Source organism: Pristis pectinata, chromosome 4 (genome assembly GCF_009764475.1).
Source record: "Pristis pectinata isolate sPriPec2 chromosome 4, sPriPec2.1.pri, whole genome shotgun sequence".
Taxonomy (NCBI): domain Eukaryota; kingdom Metazoa; phylum Chordata; class Chondrichthyes; order Rhinopristiformes; family Pristidae; genus Pristis; species Pristis pectinata.
This window is the reverse complement of record NC_067408.1, coordinates 66,613,271-66,640,582: the sequence shown is the minus strand read 5'-3', so window position 1 is coordinate 66,640,582 and position 27,312 is coordinate 66,613,271. Positions and strand designations below refer to the sequence as shown.

The 27,312-nt window shown below is 43.4% G+C and overlaps 1 long non-coding RNA gene across 1 annotated transcript; it reads right to left on the bottom strand.

Annotated features, from left to right (window-relative positions):
* LOC127569744 (uncharacterized) lies at positions 1 to 27,312 on the bottom strand. Its single transcript, XR_007956237.1, has 3 exons — positions 27,189 to 27,312; positions 23,138 to 23,217; positions 1 to 187 (listed from the first exon to the last, which is right to left on the bottom strand). It is a non-coding gene; the product is annotated as an uncharacterized LOC127569744 (long non-coding RNA).

Sequence of the window (27,312 nt, the reverse complement as noted above, 5' to 3'; positions counted from 1 at the left end):
GGTTCAAGCTCTTCTTCTAAGACTTGTGGATAATCACTCCCGGCTAAATTAGTGGAAGTGCCACAGCGCCAAAGGTGCTGTCTTTCAGATGTGATGTTAAACTAGGACCATCCTAGGTAGATGCAGAAGATCCTGAGACAATGGGCAAACACTGGAAGTTCCATACGATCGTGACCGATATATGTTCCTGAAAAGAAACAAGACTTACTTCTAGAGACACAAGAGATTCTGCAGATGCTGGAATCTGGAGCAATACACACAAAATGCTGGAGGAACTCAGCAGGTCAGGCAGCATCGGTGGAGAGAAATAAACCGTTGACGTTTTGGGTTGAGACCCTTCATCAGGACTGGAAAGGAAGAGGGCAGAAGCCAGAATAAGAAGGTCGGGGAGGGGGAGGAGCACAGTCTGGCAGGTGACAGGTGAGTCCAGGTGAGAGGAGGAAGGTAGGTGGGTGGAGGAGGGGGGATGAAAGGGAATGGTGTAAGAAGCTGAGAGGTGATAGGTAGAAGAGGGAAAGGGCTGAAGAAGAAGGAATCCAGTAGGAGAAGGCAGTAGACCATGGAATAAAGGGAAGGAGGTATGGAATGGATGGGCAGGTCATGAGGGCGGGGGAAGGGGAAGGGGAAGGGAAAGGGAAGGGGTGGGGGGCCACAGGAATAAGGGAAAACAAAGGGGTAGGAGGAGGAACTTTTTGTATGTGGGATCTTTCTGTGCCCAATTTGACTGCCGTGTCCCTATACTGTATAAGAAAATAACATTTTCTCACCAGTTGAAAATTCCTGAGGATGGCACATGGTCGTGCAAGGTAATGTAAGTATTTGCCTGGAAATTCTGGTACACCCAAATGAGCATGATTAATGGCGGCTGCAGCTGTGGACTGGTGGAAGGAAGAGGGCAGGAGGCCAAAGGCCAAAGGCCGGGGATCAGGGCCTAGGGTCAGTTGTGTTTGTCAGGAGCGTGGGAAGGTTGCCTGGGAGAAAATTCCGGGCCTGGGATTGGAGATATCTAGGAACAGGCTGGCAGGAGAGTTTGGGAGGAATGGAGGGTTTGAGAGAAACATGGGTCACCAGCAGGAGGCTTAACGTATGCGGATACCTGTAGGAGACTGTGGAATTCAGAGATCAGAGGGTTGGGGACTTGGGGTTGAGGCTCAGGATGTGGTTGGGTGGGACAAAGGATGTTAGTGTAGACATTTCCTTATGGGGTCCCAATGGAGTATTGAAGTGTTCAAAACCATCCATCCCATGGGTCCTTGGTGATGGTTACTCTTGAGACAATTTGTTCCAACTTGCCCCAAAATGCCCAAGGTGGAGCACTGTACAGGAAATAACATCACCCCGTGTGGGACTAACATTATGTATTTCACTCTGGAAAAAAAATCAATTTTCAAATGCATTGTGCTGAAAAAAGTGTTATGTAAGCCAATTTCTATGCAACTCTCTTTAAGAAGTACTATTCATTGGGAGAAAATGTTAAAACTTTTAAACCATACCTAGTGCAAAGATGATTTGTGTTGAACTATTAGTAATATGCAGAACAATTTACCTTCAAACACAATTTAAATAACTTTAGATGAACAGTAATTTAAGAAAAGTGTTTTTCATTTAGAAGAAAAGTATTGTAAGTTTGACATTCAGATTTTGGAATCAATGCCAAGACTAAGTAACAGTGGTGCATCAACATCAGAGACCCAGGTTCAATCCTGACATCGGGTGCTGTCGGCGTGGATTTTGTGCGTTCTCCCAGTGGCCACGTGGGTTTCATCTGAGTGCCCCGGTTTCCTCCCACATCCAAAACATGTGTGGGGTGGTAGGTGTGTAGGTGAATCATAGAATCCCGGGGGAGGAGATGAGAATGTGGGAAGAATAAAATGTGGGATTAATGTAGGATTAGTGTAAATGGGTGGGTGATGGTCAGTGTGGACTCGGTGGGGTGAAGGGTCTGTTTCTGTGCTGTATCTCTCTAAGACTCGAAAATACAAAATTAATAGGATTGTGTAAATGAAACAATATTTAGGGTTTTAGCTGAATATAACTTGCTCTGTAAGAGGAGAAACGGAATGCAACCAGATGGTGGTGACTTATGCACCAACTCCATGTAACTGGGGTCTGAATTCAATCGCCATACTATGACACCCTCCATCCATTCTCTTAAAGTGGAGATGTGTTACAACTGCCAGATTTCAGTGAGGACAGTCAGGGGTCTCACATATTGATCACTGTTGAGAATCAGGTCAAGTCAGGCAAATTGTTCCCTGGACACTCTGGGCAGATGCACCCTCCTGCTGAGTGCTCCTCCCCCATTCCTGCCTCCCCTTGCAGTAGCTTGTGAAGTTTACTCAACCTCCCAATGACGCTGCACTCCATTTGTGTTAAATGCTGGTCAGCAGAGGAAGCAATGAAATTGCCCCTGGTGCTGCTGCACAGTGCAGCGAACTGCTTGCCGAAATCCTCATTTTTGCTTCAGGTGTAAGAGTCTAATAGTCAACAACAACTAACAGCTGGTTTCTCAGTACCCAGCCAGCATGCAACAACCTCAGAATTCAGAGCAAGAGTTGACCATCTTGCACTCATGCCTGTGCTACCATTCATCAAGATCATGGCTGATCTACTTCAGTGCCATTTTCAAGCACTATCCCCATAGCCCTTCATACCTTTAATATTAATTGGCAAGTTCTTCCAAACAGCAGACAATAACACATTGGACCAAATGACCTCTTTCTAAGTTGCGCTGTTTTGTGATTCTTAATCATTTGCTCCTTTTCACTCACTGCAGCAAGGCTCCCATCAAGGTACAGTCACAAGTTCTACCTTCACCCTCACTTCAGTGAGCGCAGCCTACACTGAGGGGAACGGCAGAGGTTTTACAGCTGAACTGGCTTTGGCAGACCGTTGCTGCACTGATCCCACTGCATTGCTCTGCGTCTCCACTCCCCTGTTGCTTCACATGAGATATCAGGTAAGTTATAGTGGGTTATTTTCCCAGGTTTTCCCCGTATCTTTGCAAAAACGTCCTTTTACAACTATTCATGGGTATTGTGTTTAACAAATGGTGAAACAATTGATTAAAAGATGAAAATTTCCCTTCATGGAAGCATAGAAGCTTTGACCAGCCTAGTCAGCAAGTCTGGGGCACAAATCCCAGAAGCCTGTTATGTCAAATTATATAACAGGTTTTTGTATTTGAGTGTTCCATTCTTTCAGGAATAAGTAAAAGTAGAAGAGAAACACAAAAATGACAGAAGTGCTGCAGGAAATTACTAAGCACGATACAGGAGTTCTCCAGTTAAAACCCACCTCTTTTATGACTTGGCACCCATTTCCATGTTTACACCTCTGCAAGGTGCCTCGGGGCATTTTTCTGAAGTTATGGACACTGAATAAAAAGCTTTTGTTAGGAAGTAGAATTTCAGAATTCATGATGTTAATACAGAGAGGGGATAAAATGCAAGGCAGTATTAATAAATTTACAGAGTGGGCATGCCATGGAAAACTTACTTTCAATACAGTTGCATGTGAGATGGTGATAATTTGGTAGGAATGACAGGGAGACCACATGCTCCCTGGGTCAGAGAAACAGAGCAAGCTGTAGACCCATAAATTACTGAAAGAGGCATCACAGTTTAATAGTCCATTGAAACAAAACAGTAAAATTAGATTTCACTTTTTGTTTGGTGCATTAAAACCCGTAGCCTGAGCACCAATTCAAGACCCCTTTGAAAATTCAAGAAACCGGTCTTGATTCGGGTGATATACTCCCAGAATGAAGCTCTAAAACAAGGCCAGTGGGATTGCCAGAGGGACCAGATTATATTCAGCATAGCTGCAGTCACCAAAGGGTATCAACCTTAAAGGTACACTCCCCATAGCAGCAATACAAATGATGCCTGCCACAGAGGAGAGGGAGGCTGCAGGGGAGGAGGAGCATATAAAGGAACTAGAGAACTTGGAAAAAAGATTTACAAGGCAGTACCGGAAACTGAACAGGCCGATCTCTTATCCCTCTGGACTAAGAGAAGCATTTTCCATACATGTTGTGCAAATTTAGGGATCTTAATTATACAAGAGTAACTGCAGTAAAACTGCGATAATCATGCACCCTCGGGGACTTTGGTGGTGCTGGACTCATAGATTTTCCGTACTACTGGATGTTACTCCCAATAAAGAGCAACACACCTTTGTTTCACCTTTTTTCTTCATGTTACATAGTAGTATAAAACATTTTCCAGTTAGTTTAAAGGGAGCAAAAAATTTGCTCTGGACCCTGGCTCCTACCACAAACTTATCCATCCTGATCCCTGGTGTTCCAGATCCTGACCCCAACTCTGGCTACAGTCTGAACCCCCAGCTCTGGCTGCACACCCTGCTCACTAATGTACCACCAGGCTCAAGAACAGCTTCTATCCCGCTGTTATAAGACCCTTGAATGGACTTCTTATACGAGAAAGATGAACTTTTGATCTCTCAATCTACCTCGCATGGCCCTTGCACTTTATTGTCTACCTGCACTGTACTTCCTCTGTAACTGCAATATTATATTCTGCATTTTGTTTTATTTCCCTTTTGTACTACTCGATGTACTTATGTTTGGAATGACTTATATGGATGGCATGCAAAACAAAACTTTTCTCTATATCTTGGTACATGTGACAATAATAAACTAACCACCAATGAGTGAGCCAAATGCTGAACTATCAGGATTTCTGAACAATTGGATGCTGGATTATTGGAATTTTACTCTAATAAGTTCAATACAGAATTCATGACTATCTCTTTTAGTCAGGGAGTTGTTAAACTGAGGAACTTGGTACTACTGAATTGTTTAGATGTATTTAAAGGGAAGCTGGTTAAAGACAAAAGGTCTGAATACAGCGTGACCAGAGGGGACACATGTGAACAAAGCAATAATACAGCTAAGTGGCTGATTTCTGTGTTTTTGTGTCCTTTGTTCGGGACTGACTCCAAAGTTAGTGGGGATGGAAACGTACAAAAAGTATGGGAGAATTCTGAAAATATCTTTCCAACACTGCTAGTTGGTGCTGGAAGTTATGACACTAGGATCATTGCCACAAGTGCTATAAAATATCTACAAACCTTTACAAAATATTTTAACTGGAAGCCTTGATTCTTCAACAGTGCTCACATTTCAAATGAGATGTCCTAGTTGGGTGGATGTAAAAGATCCCGAGGCAATATTTTGAAAGGTAGAGATGATCTCCCTGATATTGTGGCCAGTTGTTATCCCTCAACCAACCGCACTTAAATAGATAATCTGTTCATTATTACACTGCCCTGGGTAGGACCTTGTCAAATATAATGTAGCAACTGCACTTCCTATATTATCATTATACATAGATATTGAAAGATATTTAATTGACTTGGTCCAGGTGTACTGTAAAATATTGCATCACCGTGGGGGTATAGGCAATGGGAACTGAAAGTCTGCTAAAAGAACTATATAGTGGTAGAGGAGCAGGAACTTCACACATTGTAGGGCAAACTAGTAATCTGATGTCAAACAGAAAATGCTGGAAAAACTCAACAGGTCAGGCAACATCTTTGGAAGAGAAAGAGTTAATGTCTCAGGTCGAAGAGCCTTCATCAGAAATGAGAAAGTAAGAAAACTAGTTGGTCCAGGTAGCAGAAAAGGTGGGGAGGGGAATGGGTAGAGTAATCTGATGTCCTTTGAATTAAAGGTGTATGATCTGAGTTCATTGTATAGATTTAGACACATGTATAAGTCTTCACAGGTTCCTTCTACCATGTTCACCACTAAGCAGAGGCTGAGGGGAGGCCCGATAGGAATTTATTTATTTTTTTTTACAAAATAAACTTTACTCATAATAAAAGACAAACTATATACAATTACAAAACAGTGCAAACCTTTACATTCTTGTACAAATCATTCATTAGTGTTACCTTTTTATATAGAAAACAGCACTGATGCCACACGTGTGGCTCCCTGGAAGCTACCCGGTCCTGTATTTACAATATTTAGGGGCTTTCTCCCTGTCCCTGCCCCTCCCTCTCCAGTGGCAGAAGAACCCTAAGCTGTAGTCCTTCCCCACCGAGCCTTTGCGTTGGCTGCGCCCAGCTTCAGTGCATCCCTCAGCAGGTACTCCTGCAGCCTGGAATGTGCCAACCGGCAGCATTCCCCTACTGACATCTCGCAGTGCTGGGAGACCAACAAGTTTCGGGCAGACCAAAGAGCATCTTTCACCAAGTTGATGACCCTCCAGCAGCAGTTGATGTCCGTCTCTGTGTGTGTCCCTGGGAACAGCCCGTAGATCAGAGAATCCTCTGTTATGCTGCTGCTGGGGATGAACCGTGACAAGGACCCTTGCATCTTTCGCCACGCCCTCCTCGCAAACCTACAGCCCGCAAAGAGGTGGGCAACTGTCTCGTCCCCAGCGCAGTCCTCCTGGGGGCAATGCATGCTGGGAGTGAGGTTCCAACCATACAGGAAGGATCTGACTGGGAGGGCCCCTCTCACCGCCAGCCAAGCGAGGTCTTGGTGCTTGTTGGTGAGTTCTGGCGATGAGACATTCTGCCAGATGGTCTGGACAGTCTGCTCAGGGAACCACCCCACAGTATCCATTGAGTCCTTCTCCTGCAGTGCCTGCAGGATGTTCCATGCTGACCACTGCCTGATGGACTTGTGGTCAAAGGTATTGGTCTAAAATTATGAGAGTTATAGGTAGGGTAGACAGTTGGTATCTTTTTCCCAGGGTCGAAATGTCCAATACTAGAGGGCATGCATTTAAGGTGAGAGGGGGAAAGTTCAAGAGAGATGTACAGGGCAAGTTTTTTTACACAGAGAGTGGTGGGTGCCTGGAATGCGCTGCCAGGGATGGTGGTGGAGGCAAATGCAATAGAGGTGTTTAAGAGGCTCTTGGACAGGCATACAAATATGCAGTGAATGGAGGGATATGGACCAACTGCAGGCAGAAGGGATTAGGTGTCATTAGCTTAATTAGTTCGGCACAATATCATGGGCCAAAGGGCCTGTTCCTGTGCTGTACTGTTCTATGTCCAATGTTAAGCAATGCAGCCACACGACCAAATCTTAATCCCAAAGCAACCTGGGCTACTGCACAGAAATCCTGTCATCGACACTGCTGAGTACCCAGTGTCAAACTGTGTCATGCTCCTGAATATTCCAGAAGGGTGACATTTTAAAGCCGATGTCATTTCTTCCCTTGCCAAAGTTGTGTTCCTAGCGACACACTGTAAAAGTCACAGGCTGTTGTCAGACGTCAGGTTGTGACAGATCCTTTCCCCTCATTGTGGAAGCAGGTTTTGAGCAAGGAAAATCGGTACCCAGTTCAATGTGGGCATGCGTGACCTCCGCCAACTCAGATCCAAGAAAGAAGCAACAGGGTTTTTTTCCTAAATAGTGCAGTATTGTGGAGGAACAAAGAGATTTGGAGGTGAGAAGACTGAAACCACTAAAACTGATGGAGAGGTAATGTGAACAATCCAAAAAGCTCAGAAAATGTTGACCTTTATCCCACAGGATCCGAAGCGCAGGAAGTTGTGTAACAGCCTGTATGGAGCTTTGATCAGACCCCCTTCAGAATAACGAATTCAGTTCCAATTTGGTGGATTCATTCTGCTAGGTAAACCACACCAGCTCACTGCTCCAGTTACGTTGAGCTCTGATTAACACATGACATGCTCAATCATGTGTATATGTGCATTAAACAAAACCCAGCTGCTGTGTGTAAAGTCCCTCATTCACACTTTGTATTGGTCGTAACTAAAATGTTGCAGTTAAATGGCATCTGTATGGGTCTTTAAACCAGCTTGCAGGCTCTTGCTGCAGTTAAGATTGAGTGGCAATTCGCACTAGCATGTCCCCATATTTCCTTACGACATTGGAAGGAGGCAATTTGGCCCATCAAGTCTATGCTGGCTCACAGCGCAATCCCATTCCTCCCCAATTCCTCCTATAAACTATTCTCTCCACATTCAAAATCAATTCCCTCTCCATTCCCCCCCAGATTCAATTGCTCACCTACACACTAGGGGCAATTTACAGTGGCCTATTAACTGATCAACCGGCACGGCTTTAGGATGTGGGAGGAAAACAATGTGGTATTGGTATTGGTTTATTATTGTCACTGGTACCGAGGTACAGTGAAAAACTTGTCTTACAAACCGATCGTACAGGTCAATTCATTACATAGTCCAGTTACAAAATGCATTGACGTAGTACAGGTAAAAACAGTAACAGTACAGAGTAAAGTGTCACAGCTACAGAGAAAATGCAGTGCAATAAGGTGCAAGGTCACAACAAGGTGAGGTCATAGTCCATCTCATTGTATAAGGGAACCGTTCAATAGTCTTATCACAGTGGGGTAGAAACTGTCCTTAAGTCTGGTGGTACGTGCCCTCAGGCTCCTGTATCTTCTACTTGATGGAAGAGAAGAGAGAATGTCCCGGGTGGGTGGGGTCTTTGATTATGCTGGCTGCTTCACCAAGACAATGAGAGGTAAAGACAGAGTCCAAGGAGGGGAAGCTGGTGTCCGTGATGCGCTGGGCTGCGTCCACAACTCTCTGCAGCTTCTTGCGGTCCTGGGCAGAGCAGTTGCCGTACCAAGCCGTGATACATCCAGATAGGATGCTTTCTATGGTGCATCGGTAAAAGTTGGTGAGAGTCAAAGGGGAACAAACCAAATTTCTTTAGCCTCCTGAGGAAGTAGAGGCGCTGGTGAGCTTTCTTGGCTGTGGCATCTACGTGATTTGACCAGGACAGGCTGTTGGTGATGTTCACACCCAGGAACTTGAAGCTCTCAACCCTCTCGACCTCAGCACCATTGATGTAGACAGATGTAGACCGCCCCCTTTCCTGAAGTCAATGACCAGCTCTTTTGTTTTGTTGACATTGAGGGAAAGGTTGTTGTCATGTCACCATTCCACTAAGCTCTCTATCTCCTTCCTGTACTCCGACTCATCACTGTTTGAGATACGGCCTACAACGGTGGTATCATCTGCAAACTTCACAGGGAGAATGTGAGAACTCCACACAGACAGTACCCGAGGTTGACAGAGCTATGAGGCAGCGGCTCTCCTCGCTGCACCACTGTGCCACCTCCTTGAAACATACTATTCTGCACACTTTGTGCCATTCTTTGTGTATGGCCAAGTGTCGTGCACTATATACATTTCATTCAGTTGAAACATCTCCTGTGATGGCAAAGAAACAACTATGGACTCCATTAATGAAATGATTACTCTTTGTGTTGTCAACATGAAGTTCAGACCCCAGCGGGAGCCAAGTGAGTATTGGCCTATTTTGACATGCCTTACAAACACATGGATAAAATTTCAAAAACAACCTTTGAGCATAATCTGCTGGTTCTGCGTGTGCCTTTTACTGCTGACAGACAGGGGCTTGGCAATTGAGGACCTTCTGAAATCCTGCTTACCGAGTTTCAGAACCCATGTGCTGCTCAATTTACAAACCAGTTAGAGAACAGGCTCTAAATGACACCTTGGAAGCAGGTGACCTTAAATCGAGCGCCCTTTAGGAGCCCAGCTGCAAAATACTTGGTCCAAGTGGACCGAGGGATATTTCTTCACCACGGAGAAACTGGCAATTGGAGCTGAAAGTCTGTTAAAATAAGAACCATACGCTGATGAAGGAGCAGACCTTAACACAGTAGTGGGGCACAATAATTAACTAATGTACTTTGAAACCACAACCACATTTTGTGAAAAACTAAATGTAGTTTGAAGGACATCACTGTGTAAAAATGCCTATTTTAATAAAGTTCATCTATGAAGTCTAACACAATCAGCACACTGGAGTGATTGCATTACCGGGTACAGGGCTAAGACCAACATTAAATCAAGAGCTTCCATTTGGCAGCTGTACTGACAAAGTGAAGATACAATAAACTTCTGCTAACCCTCTCACAATGAGGTGAGATGGTGCCTCTCTTTATTAGACATCATCTTGATTTTTTTTCTCTGTTGAACAGAGGAAATCTCCTACCATTACTTGTCCATAATCAACATCTTAAATAGGTCTGTGTCGTTACTTCAGTGGTCTTTCAGGAACATCAGTATGCACATTTATGCTCCCATTCTTCTTACAACAGTGACTATACTTCATATGTATTCAAATGGATGTAAAACTAAGACTAAACGTTTTGGCGGCATAGAGAGATACATCACAGAAACAGGCCCTTCAGCTCACTGAGTCAGCACTGATCATCAAGCACCATTTTTACACTAATCTCCCCAAACCCATTTTATTCTCCCCACATTCCTTTCAATTCCCTTCAAATTCTATCCATCACCTACACACCAGTGGAAACTTAGAACAGTCAATTAACCCATCAACCCACACATCTTTGGGATATGGGAGCAAACCAGAGCAACTAAGAGGAAACCCTCATGATCACAGGGTGAACGTGCAAACTCCACTCACACAGCAACCAAGGTCAGGATTGAACCGGGGTCTCTGGAGTTGTGAGGCAGCAGCTCTATTAACTGTGTGACTGTGCCACTCCCTCTTGACTTGACTCACTATTCTATGACCCCCGAACCATGGGTGATTCTGCATCAATGTCAAGAATAGATTGACACCTTACTTCAGCCCCAGCAGGTATGGCACCTGCTATCATCTGATTATCATGGGCACTTCTGACGTGATTTCTCATACCAGGTAAATACCTTATCAAAGCAAAAATTTGGACAATGTAGCCAAAGTCCCATTGCCAGTCTCATACTTAATGCTCTGGTGACTCCAACTCTCTCTTGCATTTATCGTCTTCCATACATCACATTTTGCTTCAGTTATTGTCTCTCTATTCTCCCCTCTAAGTGAGCCTGTTCTAAGAGTGATTGTGAGTGAATGCTGGAGTGCAACAGTACCAATCTATGGATTATACAATGTTTACACAAGATGTTAGTTCTTCAAGTCTTTTCACATAGCTGTCTTTACTGCCCCACTGGAGGAATCAATATATTTTTGATATTATTATTATCTCTCAAATAAATGCAAAATGAATTGTAGTCCATTGTCGGATACTAACTCTTCCTGTATTCCATGCGTGGCAAACATTCACCTCAACTCAATACCTACACAGCTGACTTCAATCCATTTTGTGTGTGCATCAATAAGCACAAGAAAATGATTGCCCCTTTTGTCAAAAGTTAACATAGACTTGTTGGAACAATTGAGTTGACCATTTCCTTGATTATAATAGTGTCATAGCTGGTATTAGCTGGCAGACTATACCCTTCCTCCGGTGTTTTATAGACGTTTGAACTATACACATAACCCCCGGCAATGGCCTTCATATTGGTTAATTGAGTGTGTTCGGCATGTAGCTCACCTATTGTGCTTTCCCTGAATGGAGGTTAACATTTGTGGCTGGCACAGGACAAAACTCCCCAGCATTCCTGTCCGCTGACTCCAAGGAATTTGAATCCTACAGGCCAAATCAAATGTAAGGCATTTTGTGACTAACAGCTTCAAGTGAATCCTATTGTGGCTTAAACCATGCAAGAATTTGTCTCTGAATGCACAAAAAATCTCTCCAGAATTCCAGTACTTTGATAGCTCAATGAATGCAACAATATGATTGCCTACAATTTCACCTGGCTTTTGCCTGCACGTGCTGAATTTAAAGCCCTCAACTGTGTTCAATTTAAAGCCCTCCACTGTGTTCAAATATTCTTTTAGTCTCTTAACTAGCTGTGCAAATGAGTTAAGCTTAGCTTTCTGGGGAATTACCATGCCAGAGAGTGTGCAATATGCCAGAGCTAATTTCCATGAGCAGCATTGCTTCATTTTCCCCACTGCAGCATTCGGTGCCTGCACAGTCTCAGCACTGTCTTCCAGCTCAAGAATATTAAGAATATTACAGGTGACCCCCACATTACAGGAGTGGGGGCAGGGTTGCATTCCTAGAAATTGGTTGGTATCTAGATTTTCTGTAACGCAAAGCTGTGTCATCTGCGCACGCATCAAGAAACACAAGTTGAAAAACAAGTATTTTTTATGTTGATTTATTTCCTTTATTTTCACATAAATTTCGAGAGAGAGAATTTTATCCCATATCTCAATTTTTTGGGTCATGATCTGTGAATTCTGTAATGGCAAATTTCCGTAACCTGAACGGTTGTAAGTTGCCTGTGCTGAAAAATATCTCCACCCTCTGCAAGCAGGAGAAGAATGCACTTTGCAACACATCCCCAGGCTGCCTATGGACCCTGCTTTAGATTGAGCTGTTATTTTCTCCTTTTATCCGCCAAGACACTGTGGCAGTCATAGACTTGTACAGCATAGAGGCAGGCCCTTTGGCCCACTGAGTCTATGTTGACCATCAGTACTCAAGCTTCCTGTGTGTTTGCACATTTAATTTCATCCTGTTCCACCATCGGCAAAATTACCCCGCCTTCCCACCCTAACATTACTGTAAATGATCACCAACTGATTCTTTTGCTGCTCTTTCTTGCAGCTGCAGAGTCCATGAGTAAGAATGCTTTTCTAAAATGCACGTACCAATTTTATTTTCACATTTTCTTCTCCAATTTTTTTAAATTTACCCCATCCTTGTTGCCAACTGTAATTTATTTACTGGGGGAGCTTGGATACAACTAGAGTTTAGTAAGTTCCACTAATAATAACTCCAGAACAAAAGAGTCTTGAATAAGGGTAATTAATTTTACAGTATGTACAAAAGTAATGTATAAATTTAACAGCCAGGAACTCACATTAAGCCTCATGCTTACATGTGATGATGTGTTTACCTCCCCTGACCACATGACTTATTTACATGACAATTACACAAATATGTGACACTGGGAAATTCCAAGGATTGTGCATGGTTAACAGGTACAGCTACGACTGAAAGTCTTGTTGACTGTTGTTCAAACTTCCTGTTTGATATTTCAGAAGTATTTTTAGGCCTTTTAAGTAAACAAAATATGTAAAGATATTATCAGCAACAAAAATTGTACCTTAACCTTCACTGTCTCTGGCCTCAGGGCAGTGCTGTGGTGTTTCATTGTTATAACATATTTTCAAAAGAGTAGTCTACCTTGTCTTCTAGGTAATCTGCACAATATTTCAACAGCTCTGGGTGATGCAGCAAATAAGATAAAGCAAAGTCTCCCAAAGGTTATTAAACACTGGGTCTGAAGTACACACTTCAGTCTCTCAAACTTTTCTATTCTATTAGATTGGGGCATTTATGTATCTCAGATCTATGTGTCTGCTTTCAATCCATATCCTTAATTAATAAAAATAATCATCCAATCCCAGGAGTGCAAATTTTAATTTGCACAGACTTTCAGTGATGGGAATTCCAGATTACATGATCTGCTGGAATGAAGAAACACTTCCCAGTTTTTGTCCCAGCAAGCCATTGTTCAAATGTTAAGGATGTGATGTCCTTTTGTTCGTCCTTCCTTCATCAGTAGATACAGATCTTCTGTGGCTATTCTATCAAATTATTTTATAATGTTAAATACCTTAATTAGATTGTCTAACAACCTTCAAATTCAGGGGGGAATAAACTTGTGCTGAGGTACAAACTGGGTGGTTACAGATCAACAATATTTAATATACAGGGCCCAATATTCAGCTGTATTAGGTATGATGGAACTGGATATTGTGTAGAACAGGGACCTGATCCAATATTATCCATTTTACAACACAATCTGATCTGGAACACAAGCCAGTATCTTGCAGCCTGCCCCGGTAAATTATCCTTTACCCCTGTCACCATATCACTAATGTACAGATTAGCCCCTTAGGATCACTAACTGTGTTGATGATGAGTATGGATCTCTTTCGTGTTTCATTGTGCCATCCATATAAAGTAATGATGCAAGCAGCCTAAAACTATTCAGGTCTCCTAACATGGAGGGGGTGAGTTGCCTGCATGTACTGATTATAATTATCTATCCCCCATGCTGATAATTCACACCGGTTATAGTAAATGGAGCAATACCTGTATGTGAGGGACTGAGACAGCAATCCTGAAAAATTTAGGCACATGTCAGAGTTTAGCAAAATGTTACAGGCATTTCTTCTGCTGTGAGAAGTGAACTCAGTGAAGTAGTGCTAATAAAACTTAATAGCAAGATTCATCTTTATCTAAAACTTAAATTAACATTTTACTTTAGTGTAGCCATCCTAGGAAGCAAAAATAAACAAGGAGGTCATAGAGCACAGAAACAGGCCTTTCGACCCAGTCAGTCCATGCCGACCAGCATGCCCATCTGAACCAATCCCATTTGCTCACATTTGGCCCATATCCCTCAAAGCTTTCCTATCCATGTACCTATCCAACTACCCTTTAAATGTTGTTAATGTACCTGCCTCAACCACTACCTCTGGCAGCTCATTTCGTATATGGACCATCCTCTGTGTGGAAAGAGTTGCCCTTCAGGTTCCTATTAAACCTCTCCCCTCTCACCTTAAACCTATGCCCTCTAGCCCTTGATTCCCCAGCCCTGGGAAAAAGCCTGTGTGCATTCACCCCATCAAGGCTTCTCATGAGTTTATACACCTCTACAAGATCACCCCTCATTCTCCTACACTTCAATGGAAAATGGAGGTATGGAAAAGAAAGCAACAAACACAAAACACACACATTTATTTGAACTAGAAATGAATAAAATATCCAGACATGTACAGGGAAAAGATTGCTTTTACAAAGCATTAACTTTCTGAAATGATTTTAGTATTATGAAAAAAAAGAACTCCCAATGCCAATTAAATCCTGGTCTAATGTTTTAAACTCTGAGCTGGAATCACAGTTACGAGGGTGGAAGCAGGAGAAAAGATTTTCCACTGTCAGGCCAGCTGTTTCCGCACAGATTTTCTGTCTTATGTTTTGGCTGTTGTTTTATGACATTTTGTTTTAATACACGAGTACCTCTCTCAGTTAGGCACAGGAGTCATGCAGGTGTGGTTTACATTCTTTTGTTTGTAACACGGAGTCATTGAGACCAGGCCAAAGAAGTGGAGATTCAGAAAGTTAGAAAAATAAGATCAATTTCAGCTAAGTAATATTTTGTCTATATTTTACTCCAAGTATGCAGTTCTGAATAAAACTAAGGCAAATCATAATAAAGTTTAACAGGGAAGGAGCCTGGGGATATTGATTGAGTAGACAATCCCATTGGCCCAGATGACTGCATTTCATATTTAGGATAAGAATCACAAACCTGTGGAAAATTTAGATCAACTGGTTTCTTTCCTTTTCCCTCAAATACTTTTGCATCAGTGCTTCCTGCATGTTGGATTAAGGTCTGAAAATTAATACAGTTGCCTAGAAATTGGACCAATTTAGAACCTATGCACAATTCCCACATCAACAAGTGTTTTGAAGCATTTGAACCCATTTACTATCGATCTCATCCTTCAGGAAATTAGACCAGGGACTTCCTATGCATTTCATCCTAATGTGGGCACCATTTCCCTGTCGCATCTTCCCCGCTGATATCATCATCATGATGTTAATTAGCTAACTGGATCAAGAGGGAATGACGTTTGACCTTTGTAAATATCTCAAAATAAACAAGGGAAGTGTGAGCTCTGCATGAATTGAAGTGGTTTAATGTGTGTAAAAACATCCCATGGAATTTTTAATTTAAAGGTGTTGGTATCGTCTGCCTTCCCAAAGATCAAGGGGTCTGTAACATCTTATCCCTCGATCTGTCACCCTGATGCTGCAGGTGATTGCAGAGACTGACGAAGGTTTACTAAACTATTACCGGGAATGGGCAGGTTATCCTGAGGTAAGATTGCACAGGCCAGGCTTGTATCCACTGGAATTTAGAAGATTGAGACAGGACTTGAATTAAAGATTTAAGATCGTGAGATGTCTTGATGGGGTGGATGTGGAGATGATGTTTCCTCTTGTGGGAGAATCTAGAACAAGGGGGCCAATGTTTAAAAATAAGAATTTATCCATTTAAGATTGAGATGAGGTGATTTTTTTTCTTTCAGAAGGTTCTTTGTCTTTGGAACTCTCTTCCTCAAAGTCAGGGGTGGAGCAGAGTGGAAGCAGAGTCTTTGAATATTATTAAGGCAGGAGAAACTAGATTCCTGATAAGCAAAGGGCTGAAAGGTTGCTGTAGGTAGACAGGATGAATATTTTTAAGGCAGAACTAGATAGATTCCTGATAAGCAAGAGGTAGGAAGACAGGAGTGCAAACCTGACGTTACGATCAGATCAGTCAAGGAGCAAGCTCGAGGGGCTGAGTGGTCTACTCCCCCCTAATTTTTTGCCTGTTTGTAGGCTGCCATGGAGAGATGACTTCAATTGTGCAGATCTGCTTCCTGGGTCAGTGGGTGAGTGACAGGCTGCTACCTGTCCAGCAAGTGATTGCATCCGTGAAATGTATAGGTGGGGTTTTAATACTCTTAAACGGGACCCATCCAGATAGCAAACTCCTAAAGCAAGGATGTCACAAATTCATAATCTTTTAGTGACTTTCAATTGGTTGTTAATACTTTATGCAGCACCCATTTAATATATCAAAAATACTAAGTCCAACTTTTGGACAAATTAATATAATTTTATTGAACGTATTGAACCAAATCACTTTCATCAGCACACATGTACAAAGCATGCTATCTCTTTAGCACCAGACTTATTTCCTGAGAAGGTATGAGTTGTGTAACCTGCCACAGAGCATGAATTTATGCAAGAACGTGCCTAGGCCTCTTTTGGCATACTCCACGTAGCTCTGAACAGCCCTTTATAGGCAGGATATTAGAACAATGGTTGCCTGGAATGAGCAATCATAGCAAAAACAGAACGTCTTGGAAAATAATGGCAGTTCTCACTGAAACAGAGTAAGATTAAATGGGGCACAATATCACAGAACACAGATGGAGCATTTGAAGGAACGATCCAAACAGTTTTAATCCTCCTGTGGATTCTTTTTCCAAGCACATGTCCAATTCCATGCAGGTTTCAAAATAACATGAGGGTAAATGTTAAAAGGTTGTTTTCACTTTTTGACGAGTTGGTTATGAGATGCAATGAGGACTGTGCTGGAAGACGGAGTTTCAGCAGGGAATAATTTCTCAGACGGATTGGGAAAACCTAACTGTTTGAATGCTGTCATTTCTCACCAATGTGGGATACCAGCTCAGGAGGTGAAGAGACATTTCTTCACTCGGAGGCTGGTGAACCTGTGGAATTCGTTACCACACAAGGCGTGCAGGCCAAGTCGCCGAATGTATTCAGGAAGGGGATATATTTCTAGATCCAAAAGCCAAAAAGGGGTATGGGGAGAAAGCGGCAACATGGTATCGAGATAAAAGATCAGCCGTGATTGTACTAAATACAGGCACAGGCTCGAAGTGCTGACTGGCCTCCCCTCCTATTTCATTTCACTTCTATTGTAGGAAGGACCATGGGTGCAGAGGATAAGACCAGAGGGTAGAGGATTGAATGGGAGAAAAAGACAATGGAGGTAGAGGTTCACGAGAGAGAGGACCACAGTTGTTAGAGGATCAGGGAAGAAGGACCAGAGGGGAGGAGGGGGGTAGAGAATCTCAGAGGAGAGGATAATGAGGGTTGAGATTGATGACGGCAAAGATCATAGGGAGAGAAGATTGAAGGGGGGGGAGGAGGAGGGGGGGAGAGAGGGAGGGAGAGAGAGAACGAACGAACCACAGGGTAAAAGAATATGGAAGCTGAGGATCATTATGTGGGGAGGACCAGGGGAGAAAAGACCAAAGGGGCAGAGGGTCATGAGGAAGACAACAGGGGGAGAAGTGGCAGGGGGAAAGAACCACAGGGAAAAAGACTATGGGGCAGATGATGGCAGGGGGACGGATTGCAGAGGGAGAGAGGGAGAGAGGATTGTCAAGAAGAGGGTGGTGGAGGGAGAGAACCATGGTGGGGGAAAAGAGTGGATGAGAAAAACGTATTATAGGTGAGACTGTGGGAGGAGGAGGTGGGGACATGTACCGATTAGACACTTTGGAGGAGCTGGGGGTTTGGTCAGGGGAGGAGGGTGATGTTCTTCTGAAATTTGATCTGGGATGGGTTTGTTGGGGAAATGGTTACCAGGGGTTAGTCAGGGAGATGATGAAGGAGAGTGGCCAATGTCCAAGGGCAATGGGGAGAATTGTTGGACTATCCCTGTAAATTATTTAATGTATATACATTAATTTATTTGACTGATTACAGACAAGATGAATCACAAATACCATTTTCCACATTTACCCTACTGAGCCCATCAAGAGTTTGTGCTTCTGAATTTTTAGAGTAGGACTTGGGTGAAGCACTTGAAGTAACTACAACCTGGTTCAAATATAAACTGTTACGATTGTAATCCAACTCAATAGGTCTATTACCTAAAACAAAATCAGGAAACACTCGGCAGTTCAGGTAGCATCTGTGGAAAGAGAAATAGGATTAATGTGTCTTCAACCTACAATGTTAAAACCCAACATAATCAAAGACCCCTCCCACCCCGGGTGCTAAACCCAGTCATTGTCTCTTCTTCCCTCCCCCCCAATCAGGCAGAAGATACAAAAACCTGAAAGCACGTACCACCAGGCTCGAGGACAGTTTCTATCCCACTATTATAAGACTACTGAACTGTCCTCTAGTACGATATGATGGTCTTGATCTCACAATCTACCTCGTCGTGGCCTTGCACCTTATTGTCTGCCTGCACTGCACTTTCTCTATAACTGTAACACTTTATTCTGCATTGTTATTGTTTTCCCTTGTACTACCTCAATGCACTGATGTGATGAAATGATCTGTATGGATGGAAAGCAAAACAATGTTTTTCACTGTACCTCAATACATGTGACAATAATAAACCAATCTACCAAATGTTAACTCTGTTTATCTTTCCACAGATGCTGCCTGACCTGCTGCATGTTTCTAACATTTTCTGACCTTGTTTCACATTTCAACATCTGCATTTTTTTTCCTGATTTTCAGGTCTATTATTTAGTTATGTTTAGCAATAAAGGTGGAAAAGTAAGCAGATGCTGCAATTCATGCCGCACCAGGAGAACATGCCCGATTTATAAAATTGTTCTTCCCAAACCAATCTGTTCATCCCGAATCTTTATTCCTTTGATAGCTGTTATATGTTTCAATCACAGCTGCACACAATGACATTTTAACCAAGAATGATTATAAGGTGGCTGCATTTCCAACCTATTTCAGTTACCTTTTAGTGAACTACAACATTAGGCATCTTTGCAACTGTCAATCAGGATGTACATTCCCCATACAAAGCCTCACTCTGTACAATGAATCAAGGTGGATGTTTATGGATCGTTAGATTTATGGTCCATCCAAAATTGCAGCAATGTTAATGGGCCTTAACTGGCAGATGTGTGCCATCAATAACATCCAGGGCATTAGGAGACCCTGCTCAATTGAATCCTTGCAAACCACCCTGCACCCCCCCCCCCCCCCCCCCATACCCCACCAAGTCAGTCTGTAGTTTCTTTCCTCTTTTGATCCTCTGAACAAAGCACTGGGTAGTTTTTCAGGATGTAGGCATCATCAGCAAGTCCAGCATTTTTTTCCCATTCCCAACTGCCCTTGAGAAGGTGAGCTGCCTTCTTGAACTGCAGTCTTTCCTTGAAGGTGCTCTGAGAGTGCTGTTGGGGAAGGACTCCCAGGATTTAGACCCCATGATGATGAAGGACCAGTGATATATTTCCTAGTCAGAAAGGTGTGGGACTTGAAGGGGAACCTACAGGTTGTGGTGTTCTCCATTGACACCAATCCCATGTTATTCTCCCCACATTCTCATCAACTTGCCCCAGATTCTACCACTCACCTACAAACCAGGGCCAACTGCAGTGGCCAGTTAACCTAAAGTCAGGAAGTCACATTGCAGCTATATGAAACTTTAGTCAGGCCACATTTGGAGTATTGTGTACAGTTCTGGTCGCCACACTGTAGGAACGACGTGGAGGCTTTGGAGAGGGTGCACCAGAAGTTCATCAGGATGTAGTGTGGATTGGAGAGTATTAGCTATAAAGAATGGTTGTACAAACTTGGATTGTTTTCTCTGGAGCATCGGAGGCTGAGGGGCAACCTGACAGAAGTTCATAAAATTATGAGAGGCACGAATAGGTAGATCATCAGAGGCTTTTTCCTGGGGTGGGCATAGCTTTAAGGTGAGGGGGGAAAGTTTAAAGGAGATTTGTGGGGCAAGTTGTTGTTTTATTACACACAGAGTGTGGTAGACATCTGGAACATGCTGCCAGAGGAGATGGTGGAAGCAGATATGATAACAATGTTTTAAGAGGCATTTAGACAGACACATGAACAGGCAGTGAATAGAGGGATACAGACCATGTGCAGGCAGATGGGATTAGTTAGATTAGCATCATGGTTAGCACAGACATGGTGGGCCGAAAGGCCTGTTCCTGTGCTGTACTGTTGTATGTACCAACCAGCATGTCTTTGAGATGTGGGAGGAAACGAGAGCAACCTGGGGAAACCCACACAGTCATAGGGAGAGCATGCAAACTCCACATGTAGAGCACCCAAGGTCAGGATTGAACCCAGGTCACTGGAACTGGGAGGCAGCCACTCTACTACAAGTGCCACCCTAAATGAGTGGGCTGGCACAGCGGCATTGTTAGTGGAGCTACTGCTCACAAGTACGTTTATCCCTTGTGTTTGTTCTCTCATTAGCTTCTGCAGAGCCAGTCTGACAGGCATGTTCTTCAAGACTAGGCCCATTTGGTTAGTGCTGGCACAACTTGGCGATGGACACTGAAGTCCCTCACTCAGACCACCTTCTGTACCCCCACATCTTCCAAGTATTGTTCAACATGGAGGAGCACTGAGTTGTCAACTAAGGGAGGACAGTAGGTAGTAATCATGAGGAAGTGTCCTTGCCTGCCTTTTTCTACTGATGTCAGGACACCTTATGGAGTCAATGTTGAGGACTCCCAATTCTCTGCCCTCAGATCAGTACACAAGAGTACTGCCCCTCGGGTAGGTCTTCCCTGCTGTGGGACAGGATGTACATAGGATTGTGATGGAGGAGCTCAGCATGTCATCTGCAGGTTAAAATTGTGCGAGTAGAGCTATGTTAGGCTGTTATTTGACAAGTCTGTGGGACACTTCCCAATTTAGACTCCAATTCCCAAGGCTTGTGAGGAAGACCTTGCAAGGTTGAGCTGCGAGTGACTTTGCCGTATCCAAATTCAGGACCTGGGTAGATGGAGAGCAGCCTGTCCACTGGCTGACTGGTGTAGGTAAAGATTTGAAACCTCAGTGTTGGACCCTGTCTGTTGCTGACAGTTCAGTCCCCGTGCTGAGGGTTATTGGCAGGTCAACTACATTTGTAACACAACCGTGGCATTGCCTGGCCTATAAATCTTTAAGGAGAAGTTCATAGGTGGCCATGCTTAGAAAATGAATATGGAGACTCTATCTCCTGTGCACCCAGATCTTCCTGGAACCCCTGTCTTTCCCCAGGGAGCTTAGTGTTAAAGTAACACTGAACACTACATTCTCGCTGGTAACTTGGTCTGCAGAAATCAAGATCCAAGGAGTTTGCATTTGAGAATGCACTTCCTAAGATGGCAGAATATAATTATTAATTACATTTGGATGAGTGAACTGTACAAATTCAACCGTACAAATCCAATTTAAACACAGTGCAACTATATGCAAGTTTATTTGCACAATATCACATACTTTGATTGAGGTCTTTCCATCTTTGTGCAATTTCCCAGCTCCAAGTGCTCAAATCATGCCAGACATAAAATGCACCATTAAAATCTAGAGGGAACTTATAACTGGTGACCAAAATTATTCTCAGTGACAACTTAATGGGTTGCCTATTCTAAATTGCTGTCCCAAACCTGGCATTGATTGAATGCAATGGATACATTCAGTCAGTTCTCAGATCTACCAGTAGATGGAGCACCATCCAATGAAATATTCTGACTGCCAACATCAACAATTCCAGCTATAACCACAGAGAAACACAAAGATTGATCATTCAAATACCCCGTGAATATGAGAAAAGTATCCAATTCAACTAAAGAACCAGAAGTGGTATCAAATGTACACTTTGTTAGATTCATAGACGCCCTTTGGAAACAGGCCCTTTGGCCCAACTTGTCCATGCCAGCCAAGTTGTCTATTTGAGCTAGTCCCATTTCCCCACATTTGGCCCATATCCCTGCAAACATTTCCTATCCATTTACCTGTCTAATCATTCGGTAAATTCTAGTGGAAGTCGTCTTGGTTATGCCATTTATTGGGGTTCAGGAGCCCCAGATTTTGTCTGGAATGGTCAGGGGCTGGGACTGGTGACTGCACATTTTTTAAGTGCCTTTGGTGGGAGATTGGCAGATGACCCCACCCACCAAATCTCCAGGGGAAAAACAGTGCAAAAGCCAGCATTTCTATCCTTTTAGGACATTCCTCTCTGGTTCATCTGATCTCCCTTCAGATAACCAGATGGTTTATTATAATAGATTTATCATTGTGAGACATTCTGTTGCATTCAAAGAATTAAATAAACACATTGTAGTTGTTATTGAGGAATTAGTGAGACGTTATCCTCTTCTCATTGACTACAAGGGGCAGAACCACTTCTAAATGCGTCCGTGATTAGTATTTATATGTGGTGCAAATTTTACATTCTGAACATCACCAAAAACAGATTAGCCAGTGATCTATCTGATTTGCTGTTTGTGGGATCTTGCTTTTCCCTACAAGAGTGACCATTCCTTAGCAGGAGTGATTCATCACCAATGAAGTGCTCTGGGGTGCTCCAATGTTTGGAAAAGTCCCGTTACTGATGGATGTACTTTCTCTTAATGGCTGCCAATTTTTTCACATTTGCTTAGCCACCCTGCTGCCCGCTAACCTGGCACCACTGGATTGGGCCCAAGGCTGAAGGAGCTTGTAGCGGGATATGGAGAAGGGTAGGAGAGAGGAGGAGCAGAATTGCCTGACAGTTTGGTTCCAACCACTGCATGGTAATAGTGTCTGTCCACAAGTAATGGCCCACCACCAATTCAGTGAAACCTCTCTCAACTGTACTCTTGTATCTTGCCACACTAGTTCTCAGTTGGGGTTTGCACAGCATAAACACATGACCAAACACTGCATAAAGCTTCTTTTGTTGTCTCGGTTACCTTTGTTTTCCTCAGGTAAGAGCAAGACTGTTGACTCTTGATAGCTTGCGTGGGGATTTCACAGGGTAATGGCAGCTCTCCTGTAATGAGTTCATGCAAGGTTAGAAAATGTTTTCAATTATTAATCAGGGATCAAATCACAATGGAGACATGTACACATTGTGCAATCAAATCAGGGCAACCCACCTAAACCACACAAACACACTCTATCCTGAAGATCTCAGTTATGTAAACTCTGCCCAATGAATAACTGATATTTTCGTGCAAGGGCTGTGAATCTAATATCTTTTAGATGCAGAAATGAGTTTGCTGTCATTATCTGGTACTATCTCTGCGTTCTGAAGGTTGTTTAGCAACAGTCAGTCTCCTTCTTGTAACATGAGTTGGTAGGTTTATCAAGGAAAATCTTATACCAGCAAAAGCACCACACATGAAGGATGCTACTACTCTGTTATTCGTGACTGTTAAAATATAACCATGTCTTCATCTTGTTTGCAGTGTGCTCCAGCTTTCCATGAACTGTTGCAAAAGCTCGTACAGCATCATCAGAGATAAACAGGTGGTAAGAATGTTCAAATTAGTCATTCGTTTTGGCAGCCAAACTTCACCTGACATTTGCTGAATACATGAACTATTTTGGTATTTAAATATTTAAGTGTCTCTGCTACTTACCACAACAGAGAAGATCATTTAACCTCCCAGCAGAGCAATCCAAACAGTCCTACCCCTCCAATTTCCCTACAACTTATTCTCTCTCATATGTCCATTAATTCTTTGACCACTTACCTACATTGGGGGTAATTAGCCAATTAAATTAGAAGCGGGGGCATGAGAAGAAACCAGAGCACTCTGGGACAGACAGACAGACAGACAGAGACACACACACACACACACACACAGTCACAGGGAAAACGTGCAAACCCCACAACGTCAGCACCGGGGTCAGGATTGAACCCATGTCTCTGGACCTGGCAGCGACACTAACTGCTGCACCAGCATCTGTAGCGAATTATTAGAGAGATCATAGTTTGGATACAGTGTTCAGCCATGGCCCTGCCCTCTCAGGTAGGAATAAAGGGATTCCCTGGTACCTTTTCAGGGGAGTTATCCCTGTGTTCTGCCAACACATCCTTCAAAGAACATTAATAAAAAATGTACAATTTGTGACCACTGTCACCTTGCTTTGTGCAAATAGGCTGCCATGTTCCCTGTCTTACCACTGTAGTCACACCTTAACTGCACCTGCTTGACCATAAAGTTAGCAACAATCTGCGGGAAGAATTCCGCGGGTCGAGCAGTATCTGTGGCAGGGTTTTGACCCAAAACGTCAACAATTCCTTTCCTCCCACAGGTGCTACTCAGCCCACTGAGTTCCTCCAGCAGATTGTTTGCTGCTCTATATTCCAGCATTAGTAGCCTCTTGTGTCTCCTCTGACCGTAAAATGCTTTGGGATGTTGTGATGTTGTGAAAAACACAATGTAAGAATTTTTCTTCAAGATATTGCCCATGATATGTAGAAACATTAATCACTTAAATTGTCAACTGCTGGGAAAATTATAAGCAACCTGACCACATTGGCACAGGGAAATTAAAAACTAACTTTGGTTGAATTTGACTGTAGCTGTGGTATTATTTTGTGTTCTTCAAAAAAAAGTCAGCACTTACAGTGTGAAGTAAAGATGAATTAGATGAATAATAAAGCTTCCTATACTCCGTCTCTTAATTACAATCTAATGAGACAATTCCTGGAGCACCAGTCTGTTTTCCAACCAATCACACTTCAGGCTCTCTGGCTGAAGTAGCCAATTAAGTGACAGCTTGCATTGGAAGACAGTAAGGATAGTGGAAGGTGGATAGAATTAGTCATCATCCAATTATACTGGTCTTCAGAGGAAACAAGCAGACACCATGCCATATTCAGAGCTGAAGTTCAGCCAAGGAACATCCTAGCAACACACACATAATTCAGTTGCCTTAATTTTTATTAAACTCTTCCATTTCCCAAATGCCATGGTGGAATCAATGGCAACAATGCATTAAGCTTTGTGGATGAGACAAGGAAATACCTCAAGGAAAGAGCTGGTCAAACCCTGTTATCTTCTGCCTCTCTTGCTGCAACCTTAGAAAAAGATAAAATCAGCAGCGAACAATAAAATACAGCAGATGTTGCCACCCTAAAATAAAAATAGAAATGCTGGAAATACTCAGCAGGTCAAGCAACATCTATGGAGAGAAATAAGAGTTAAGATCTCATGTTTGAGGAAATGTTATTGATCTGAAATATTAAATCTGCTTCTCTGTCCACAGGTCACAACTGAGGCACTGAGTATTTCCAACATTTTCTTTATTTACCTCAGTTGAGGTGAAGCTAGGATGGGTATTCCACACAGGAGGAATTTACTAATTCATCTTCACTTCACGCATTGGTCTTACTAACTGGATTTATAACTGCTGATAAATCAGATCCGGCCAAGGTTTTTTAAAGTTCAAATCAGCATGGAGATCACAGTCCACAAAGGGGAGCAGCTACTTACGTGGCTGAAATGAGGCTGCAGTTCCTCAGAGGAGCGGGAGACTGGTGGTACAACTGGGAACTAGGCCTGTGATGTTTCTGCCCATTGTTTACCAGGCTTGTCAGGGGCAACAACCACTGTGTGCTCTGCTTTCAATAGCACAGGGGATGGGGGAGTAGTGGGAGCAGAGACTTTGGTGGTGGTGGGTGGTGGAGGGTGGGGGAATGGGAAAGGGTCGCTAGTGAGCCAAGGTCCCCAACTTAAGAACGTACCCAGCACTTTCAGCAGTAGTCAGTGCACAGGCTGAGTCAGCATCATGAGTCAGGGCCTCATTATGTCACCACAGCTGTAAACCTGCACTCTCTGGTTCTCAGTCGCCTGCCAGTGGAGACAGTCATCATATATTCTCTCCTCAAACCCTTTGCCATTTTGAACATCTCTAATGAACTTCACCTTAACCTTTCCTGCCTTAAGGAGAGTAATCTTGCAGGTCCTCCCCAGGTTACGAACGCCCGAGTCACGGACACCTCGTACATACAAACAAGCGTTTGGGAGACCGGCAGGGTGGATGGGGGTTGACTTGCTGGCTGCTGTGGGCTGCAGGCACCTTCTGAGTGCCTTCTCTTCCCACCCTCACCCCGAGCCACAGCATTCGGGGGCTCGGTTGAGCCAACCAGAGCTGGGAGCGCTCAGCAGACCCACTCACTCACTGAGTCCGTGAGTCCGGCTGGCGGCCGCTCTTCCCGTGCCTGCCCACTCTCCCGTCACACCCATTTCTGAGATCCTCTCCCACACATTTATGACTGACATACTGTTTGGGTTTATGAACAGTTCTCAGGAACGGAACCCTATAGTAACTTGGGGACATCCTATAGTTTCTTCACACAAACCCTCCCCTCAGTACCAGCCCTAATAAATCGCTCTGCACTATGAAACTTTTCTATCCTCCGAGTCCAATTCTAGCCACTACATTTCTCAAAGAGTTAGCATCACCTCCACTGTACTCCTGCGCATTGAGACTAAACTGGAATGGGCAGCAATGAATAGGTGAACTATTATATGACTAACCCCGTAATTAAAGTGTAACGTCGTACGTGTTGTGCACAAGTTGCTAAAGATAAGTCTGCTTATCTCGCACCACTGATAGGGCCTAGGATCCCTTATTCTTTCCACACAGCCTGATTGATTTGTCCCGGGTCCCTTGAAGACCAGTGTGGCCCAGAGCGAGGGGAAGCACACTCAAAGTGCTGACGATGTCACACAGATAGAGTCTTTTTTTAAAGTTTAGTCCTTTCCTTATGCAACACCCCCTTAATGGTTATTAATGCACATACGTATACTTCCTAATAATAATTTTACCATACGGCCACGTAAGCTCTTTCTCTAACAGTGTTATCAATGCTCCTCTGTAACCTGACCTCAATACATGTTCTAGTCCTAAAGAAGGGAGTTTACCCATGTTTGCTGCGCTATGCACTGTTTAGCCCTACCACCCGACAGGAGAGACAAAAAGAAATGCTGAACTGGTGACAATTACCTTTCACAGATCTTTCCCGCGGTTTTAACGTTATTGTTTTGCCTGCATGGAAGCGCTGCCTTGCAGCCGCGGCGTCACGGCTGCCACACGGCCGGGAGAGTGAGTGCACCCTCCGTCACCGCAA